Source organism: Apteryx rowi, unplaced genomic scaffold (assembly GCF_003343035.1).
Source record: "Apteryx rowi isolate R43461 unplaced genomic scaffold, aptRow1 scaffold_1408, whole genome shotgun sequence".
Taxonomy (NCBI): Eukaryota; Metazoa; Chordata; class Aves; order Apterygiformes; family Apterygidae; genus Apteryx; species Apteryx rowi.
This window is the reverse complement of record NW_020447651.1, coordinates 9,256-17,682: the sequence shown is the minus strand read 5'-3', so window position 1 is coordinate 17,682 and position 8,427 is coordinate 9,256.

The window sequence follows — 8,427 nt, the reverse complement described above, 5'->3', positions numbered from 1 at the left end:
AAGCTGGAAAGTATAACAAAGCATTTCTTTGCTTTAAATCTTTTTCTTATTTTCCTTCTAGTTTCAGTTTAAATGTCATTTCTAAACATTTCGGCTATAATCAGGCCTGCACCATTAAACAGGATATTTTTGTGTCTCACACAGAACCCAGTACTCAGAAGACCACCCCCTGCCCATGGCTGTCTGTGACACTCCTCACTCTTTGCACAGAGCACGTCGCACTCTGAGGTGTCCGGCTCTCTTGATTGGTGAGGAAAGCAGGGTGACCAGCTTCATCTATTTTTGAATGGCCAAATTTGCACAATTCTCAACATATCTGTGTTACTGTGAGATTTTAAAGGAGTCCCTAAAACATCTAGCCACACTCTCTTTCCATTCCCTCCACAATCAATGAAGTGCAACTTCATTTTAGGAGACAACAGGGAGCAGGCTCATCTCACCCAATGCCAGACCCAGTTGTCTGGGCTTCCCTTTCTAGTCAACGGAGGGAAATAGGTTCCCTCAATTGAGTTGTTTCGAGATACATTTCCTAATGACAAGCTAAGGTCCCGTAGGAGCCACCTCCAAAATTTCCAGCACCACATGGGAACACAGCTAAACCAGGGCATCCCAGGCAGCAGCAACCTCTCTATGTGGTCCAATGAATCAAGTTCCAGAAGGAGATTCTAGTCATAAGCTGAAATCTTCTCAAAAAATAACTCAATGCAATAATTGACAAAAATCCTCGTTTCCAAAAAACACATTTTTTACCATTGCCAAATATGTTTTTGTTCTTAATAACTGGCAGCACCATGTTCGTGCACTACAGTAACCATGGCTRTGAAGCATGGAAGGGACCAGGGTCCCAGATAAAGTTCTCAGGGTGATATGTGTTAAGGGCACATTTACTCTTTTCTGGCCTATCATCTCAAGCACCGCAGACCGAGAAACCTTGCTGAGGACTTTGAAAATCAAAGAGCCTGCTTTGGTGCCTCARGGAGGAAGGCTGCGTCCTGTCCCAGATTGTCCTACATCCTGCTTCTACAAAAAGAGCGACCCACAGGAGAAACCAGTTTTGAGGCTCACCAAAGCATCTCAGCTTGTGGCCACACTTTGTGCTGTTTCATCCCACATGACTTTGATCCTGTCTTTCTTTAAAAAATGCCAAATCCCAAACGAACCCCGAAGGCCTAGATTCCCACAYAGCTCTGCCCAGAGCAGAGACCTGACAGTGCAGGGGCGCAGACGTGTCTTCTCAAGTCACCCKCATACTTTCCCTGACATCAAYGAAAGAAGATCAAGAGTGGGAAGAATCACGGACAGCTTCAGGGCGGAAGGGACCTCAAGAGGTCTCTAGCCCAATCTGCTTGCTCACAGCAGGGTMAGCTCTGGGGTCAGAGCAGGTTGCTCTGGGCTTCATCCAGTCTGGTCCTGGAAAACCCCAAGGGAGGTGACTGCACGGCCTCTCTGGGCAACCACTTCCAGTGCTTGACCACCCTCATAGTGCAAAAGCTTTTCCTTATATATCCTGCACGAACCTCTCTTCTTCCAACTTGTGCCCATTGTCTCTTGTCCTCCCACCATGCACCCTGGCTCCATCTTCTTGATGACCTCCTTGTGGCCATTGGAAGGCTGCTATGAGATCCCTCCAAAGCACTCTCTTCCGCAAGTTGAACCAGCCCCATTTCCTCACAGAGCAAGTGCTCCAGCTCCCCAACTAYTGTGAGGGCCCTCGGCCAAATTCACTCCCAGTTATCAATCTCTTTCTTTTCCTGAGAACCCCAAACTGGATGCAGTGTTCTAGATGTGGTCTTATGAATACTGACTAGAAGGCAATCGCCATTTCCCTCGACTTCCTGGCTGTGCTCCTGGTCACAAAGCCCACGTGCTTCTGGTCTTCTTTGCTGCCAGGGAACGCTGCTGGCTCGTTTTGCCTCCTGTCCCCCAGCACTCTCAGGTCCTTTTCCACACAGCTGCTCCCCAGGCACTCAGGCCCCAGCCTGTAACACTGCGGAGTGTTGGTTTATCGCAGGTGCAAGCCCTGGCATTTGTCCTTGTTGAATTTCGTGAGGTTCCTGACAGCTCATTTCTCCTGCCTGTCTCAGGCCCTCTCAGTGGCAGCTGCCAAGCATATGGCTGGGCCCCTCTGCAGTTTTGGGTCCTCAACAAGCATCTTGAGTATTGCCTCTTCCATGTCACCAATAAAGTTGTTGGACAGTACAAGTTCCTGGAGAGACCCTGTGGTGCTCCACTTCTCCCTGGCCTCCAAGAGTACTGCACATTCACCACTGCCCTCTGAACCTGATCATCCAACAAGTTCTTTAGCCATCTGGTTGTCCACCCATCTAGGCGGTACATTTCTAAATTGTATTCCACAAGAATATTGTGGGAGACAGTGTCAAACACCTTGCTCAAATCAAGTTGAAAGACGTTTTCTGCTCTCCAACTGCAAATAGAGCTATTTAATCCTAGAAGGCAATCAGGTTGGTGAAGCACAGTTTACCTTGGGTAAATCCATGCTGCCTCTTCCCTATCACCTTCTTCTCCCTCATGTGCCCAGAAGTGAGTGGACTCACTCCATGACACACTCCTCAACCAACTGAGGCTGAATGGCCTGTCGTTCCCTGGGTTGCCCTCTGGGCCTTTTTTGAAGAGGCATGTAACGTTTGCCTTTCTGCAGTTATTGGGACCTCACTCCATCTCCACGACCTTTCAAAGATGACAGAGGGTGGCCTTGCTATGACAGGGACCAGCTCTCTCAATGTCCTTGGATGTCGCCGTTGCAATCCCCCTGACTTGTAGGTGTTGAGTTCTTGCAAGTCATCCCTCACTCAACCCTCATCCCCTGCTGGCTCTTTTTCTCCTCTGGAGCCCTGACTCGAGGCACAACAGCTCAGAAGATCGTGTTGGTGAAGACTGAAGCCAAGAAGGCGGCACTGAGCTCCTCAGACCTACCTGCATCTGCTATTACTAGAGCCCCTGCCCTGCCTGGGCAAGGGGACTCCCACTTCCCATGTGTTTTTTGTGGAGCTCATGGGAAGGATCTGAATCTCACTGCATCCCAGGGCCTTCTAAAGCAGCCTGAGAAGCCAGAACTGACTCATCTAAAGCAATACCCAAACCATGGGAAAACAAACTCTATTCTTGTCCCTGTCGAGGTGTCCTGCCTCGTTAAAAGACGGGAAGAGGGACTTTCTGATTGGGATGTTTCCACCTTTCATAGATAAGACACCTTTCTCTGATAAGACAAATTGCAATGCTGGAATCAGTCTCTCTGCACTCTTTAGAAAAGGACAATAGCTGATTATTTTAGTCTACTTCAGGGAACATTTCCCAGGAGTAGGGAGCACAAGGGACAGAGAAATCCATGCCTTCACCTGGACCTCTGCTCCTGAGCAGGGCCAGGTTCTGGGGATGGAGGGAGCTCATGGCAACCTGTCAGCACTGCCCAGAGACAGCTGTGTGCAGGAGCAGCTCCTCTGCAAAGAGCAGCAGGGCTGCGGACACTGCTTTCAATTGCTGCCAGAAGATGAGACAAGGCAGAGAGACATGAAAGGCAGTGTGGAGTGGGAGGACAGAGGAGAGCTCCTTGTGAGAGAAATCTTCACAGTCATTGACACGGTAAGTCTCTGGCTGCAGGACAATGCTACTGGGCATCCTGCTACCTTCTCCCAGGGACACTGAACAGGTATGAAGACTGGGTGTGCAGACAGGTCTGCCCAGGGCTGTAATTCGCAGCAGTGTACCTGTGCTGCAGGGTGCTGTGCGCCCAGAGTAGTGACTCTGCCACACTCAGCCTGTCCGGGGAGCTCCCCACAGTGCTGTGGGGAGAAGCTCTGGGTGGGAGGAGAGACCCCCGTCAGGGCAGGTTGAGCCTTCTCTCAGGAGGATGCTGCATGGGTCAGGGCTGCCCACAGCTCCAGCTCACTCCCAGGGCATTTCTGGAGGGGCCTTTCCAAAAGGAAGGTCAAGGCAGGGATTATATGAAAGGGAAGGAGCTGTCCTGAGTCTGTGCTTTCACTTTGATGCTCTTTTGGTTGGGTGAAATGGGATTGGCTCTGTCAGGTTTAGACAGAGGACGGAGGCTCGAAAACAGTGACACTGAGAGAGGATCAGTTCTGGGAGGGACTCAGCAAATGCCTTCATCCRCCCCTCAGCCTAAGGACAGAACCAGCATCCCCTTTCCAGCCTCAGCAAGGTTTGTCTCACCTACTCCGTAGCACCTGCAAACACGGAGGTGTCAATTGGCAGTGCCCTGCCCTCGGGAGGTTTCTGCAGGGCAGAGCTGAGCACCCAGTGGGTGGGATGGGGTGTGTGAGCACTGACAGGGGAGAGACGTGGGGATGGAGAAACAGCTCCCTGCAGGGACGGCTCCAGGCAGCAGAGTCATGCTCAAAGTGTGAGAGGAAACTGTCAACTCCAAGGCCTCCTCTCCTCTCCCAGCCAGCACAGCCCTCTGCTCTCAAGGCTGTGGGGTCCAGGGCAGGAATCGTTTCCTCAGCAGCCAGACATGCAGGAGAGGAGACACTCCTGAGCGCCCTTCTGTCCCTCCCTGTCCCTGCCTCCCTGGGCACAAAGATCATGGTATAGCTCCATGTTTCCACCTATCCATGCTGCCCTTGTGCTTCCCCTTGCACTCTTTGGGCAGGGGTGTTTCTGATGCAGTTCAGACACTGATCCTGTGGGTCCTGCCATGCAGACGTGTCCTTGACAGTGAGGTGCCCAARWGCCTCTCCAACCTGTGGGTGTCCGGGCAATGCAGTGTGGGGGTCTGGGAATGAGCCAGGTCTCTTGTCAGGACTCCCCATCCTTAGGACATTCCGCCATTTCCCTGGATTGTMACGCTGGGCTGCAAGCTGCCCTCCACAAGGACACAGCTCTCCCATTGCAGTTGCGTGGTATCCAGGTGCCCCACGAAGAAGCCACCTAGATACTGAGGCCACACTGAGACATGCTCCTGGATGGTTGGATATGGGCAGCTGGAAGGATCGTGATGTGTTGCTGGCTAGAAGGAGACAGCTGAGACCTGCCTCACATTCCCTCAGAAAGAGTGCTGATGATGGGCACTTTGCAAGTGCACTCCTCTGCTCTCTGCGGTGTCGTTTCTTTTTCGGGTAACACGAGTGCAACTGTCCTCCACCTCCGAGGTGGGAGCACAGGGCAGCTGGGAACAAGGCAGCTGGACAGGCCAGCTCTGCTCCCTCTGCACTMAAGCCAGAGTGAATCCTTTTGCCTCTCCAGAATCACAGCTGCTCACTCTGAGTGCAGCAGCAATGCTGAGGATTTCTACTTCCAAGAATCCTCCTCAGGTTTGACAGGGTCAGCTAAAGAAAACTAAAGAAGCCTTAAAACTATTAATGAACCCACATTATGTGGAAGTGGGAGTGAAGATGCTGAAAATGCCTTCAACATTATGAGTGGATTAACTCCGACTGGAACTGGGAATATAACAGCTCAGTCACCCCTGTTGCCATGTCCACAGTGCTGTAGGTCAGGGCTGACTCCTCTGGAGCCCACGGGCAGAGGCCCCTGCTCCTCACATCAGACTCATGCAGCACAAACCAGAGCTCAAGCGATGGAGCTCAATAATGGTGCTCCTGAGATGGGGAGAAGTAACGTGTGTGTGTTTGGGGAGGCTATGGGAGATGTTTGCTCAGAGAAGTCTGTCCTAACTTGTCAATGTCTCTTCTTCCTCAGACAGTCCCCCTGTGTCTTAAAGGAGCAAATGTCCAATGACAGCTCCCTCAACGAGTTCCTCCTCCTGGCATTAGCGGACACACGGGAGCTGCAGCTCTTGCACTTCTCACTCTTCCTGGGCATCTACCTGGCAGCCCTCCTGGGCAACAGCCTCATCATCACAGCCGTAGCCTGCGACCACTGCCTCCACACCCCCATGTACTTCTTCCTCCTCAACCTCTCCCTCCTCGACCTTGGCACCATCTCCATCATTGTCCCCAAATCCATGGCCAATTCTCTGAGGTATACCAGGGCCATTTCCTACTTGGGTTGTACTGCCCAGGTCTTTTTCTTTGTCTTTTTCCWTTTGGCTGAGTATTCTCTTCTCACTGTCATGGCCTACCACTGCTTTGTTGCCATCTGCAAACCCCTGCACTACTGGACAATCATGGGCACCAGAGGTTGTGTCAAAATGGCAGCAGCTGCCTGGGCCGGTGCTTTACTCAATGCTGTGCTGCACACTGCTAATACATTTTCAATACCAGTCTGCCAAGGCAACACAGTGGAGCAGTTTTTCTGTGAAATTCCTGAGATCCTCAAGCTCTCCTGCTCATTCTCCTACCTCAGGGTGGTTTGGGCACTTGTGATTACTGTTTGTTTAGGCTTTGGGTGCTTTGTTTTTCATTGTGCTGTCCTATGTGCAGATCTTCACTGCTGTGCTGAGGATCCCCTCTGAGCAGGGATGACACAAAGCCTTTTACATGTGCCTGCCTCACCTGGCTGTGGTCTCCCTGTTTGTCAGCACCATAATATTTGCCTGCCTGAAGCCCCCCTCCCTCTCCTCCCCAGCTCTGGATCTGGTGCTGGCTTTTCTGTATGCAGTGGTGCCTCCAGCAGTGAATCCTCTCATCTACAGCATGAGGAACAAGGAGCTCAAAGACGCCCTGAGGAAACTGGTTCAGTAGGTGCAATGTCAGCACCAATAACTGTCCCATGTGCATCTGCTCCTCATTCCCAGGGTATTTGGCAACTTAGCTAGGTGTTGCTCATGTCTTTCTTTCTTACTTACTTTTCTCTGTTACCTTCTCCTAAAAGAAATAAACATATTTTGCTTTGTGCCACTTGTCCTCAGGAATTTCTCATTTGAATCTGATCGAGAGATTGTGTTGAAGCAGGAAGCCAGGCTTCCCCCTTCATCAGCAGAGATGGGAGAACCTCCAAGCCCGCTAGTCTGAGCTSCTTGGATGCCTTCAGTGCAATGASGAAAGTTTCCCTTTGCAGCGTCTCTTTTGGTGCTGACACCAAGGGAGCTCAGGGGCACAGAGTCAGGCTCAGATGAGTACAGGCAGGGTGGGACCATGGGTCCTGTGTGTTCATTAGGAGAGCTCAGCTCCTGTGGCCACAGTCAGATGTGATCTCAAACACCTCTCCTGCGAGGGTGGCAGTCAGCTGTCACCATGGGCTGTTCCCTTCCCTCTACAGAGCTCCAACACTCCAAGCACAGTGAGAGTGGAGGGGAGGAGAGTGTGGACGAAGTCTGTGGGCCTATTGATCCCTTACAGATCTGGGATTTATCTGTTGGTGACCAGTGCCAGTGCAGCTGGTGAATGGTCTCTGAATTTCCTGCCCAAGGCTGTCCCACAGGTGACAGTGCTGATGAGAGATGCCCATCCTTGTGGAGGGGAATCTGAGCCCCCAGGAGAGCTCAGGGGATCTCCAGGGACAGYGTGTGCCTGGTGTGGGCAKTGAGTGGAGCCTCACAAAGTGAGGGACAGTCCACGGTGGAGTCACCAGAAGGTAGAGCACTAAATGCAGGTGTGCATGGGGAAAGGAGGGCTCTGCAGTGTCAGGAAAGGCAGTGGGGAGCCAGGAGGTGCAGGGAAGGGGCGCTGGAGAGTGATTCCTGCACCCTCAGGGAAGAATCACAGGCTGGAGCCTTGCCTGAGTTAGGCTGTGGACATGCCTGTGCCTGGCCCCTCTCATGTCCGGACCTGTCCCTGTCCCCATCCTGCTGAGCTGACTCCGCGTCYCGACCTCAAACCTGCCTCCAAACTACAGTCAAGAAAGCCTTAGAAAGGGATGCTGGGACCCGAGCAGCACCCAGAGAGGGTTTTAGGTGCAAAAGATGACCATATATCCACAGCAACACTTGCCTGACAGCCATTGTAAAGGTGTGAGGAGAGCTTCAGATCTGGAGCCCTACTCAGTTAACTCTGCATGTGGAGTCTTAGCTGGACGAAAAAGTGAGGACAGCCACTTGGGTCAGATTTTACAATGCACAGTTAGGAGAGGCAGCTCCAGCTCCCTCGAGGGCTGTGCTGGAGCCATTCAGGAGCAGGCTGAGGTGGGGCTGGCATCACCAGGGTGTGTGGGGAGAGGGCAGCTCCCCTCTGCCATGCTGGGTCTGGGTCTGGGCACAGCTTTTCCCTGGGGACCTCCCTGAGGAGCTGCTCCAGGGGATCCTCCACCTCTGCCTTGGCAGCAGCACCAGGGCTCAGGGTGCTGGGGTTGAAGTGCAAAAAGGTAGAAGGGGGACAGGCTGCACGGGGGAGCATTGAGACCTTGTCTGTGCATGCAGGGATGGAGTGAGGAAAGTCAGAGCTCAGCTGGAGCTGGCACCAGAGACCTCGGACATGGAAATGGCYRSAGTATTAAATRTCTTYTTTGCCTCAGCTTTCCAGCRGAAGCTCTGCCTGAGGCCTCCCAGCTCCGGCAGTGTTAGCAGACAGCCGTGCTCTGGGATGTGCTGGGGTGTGGTGCAGAAGAGAGGCC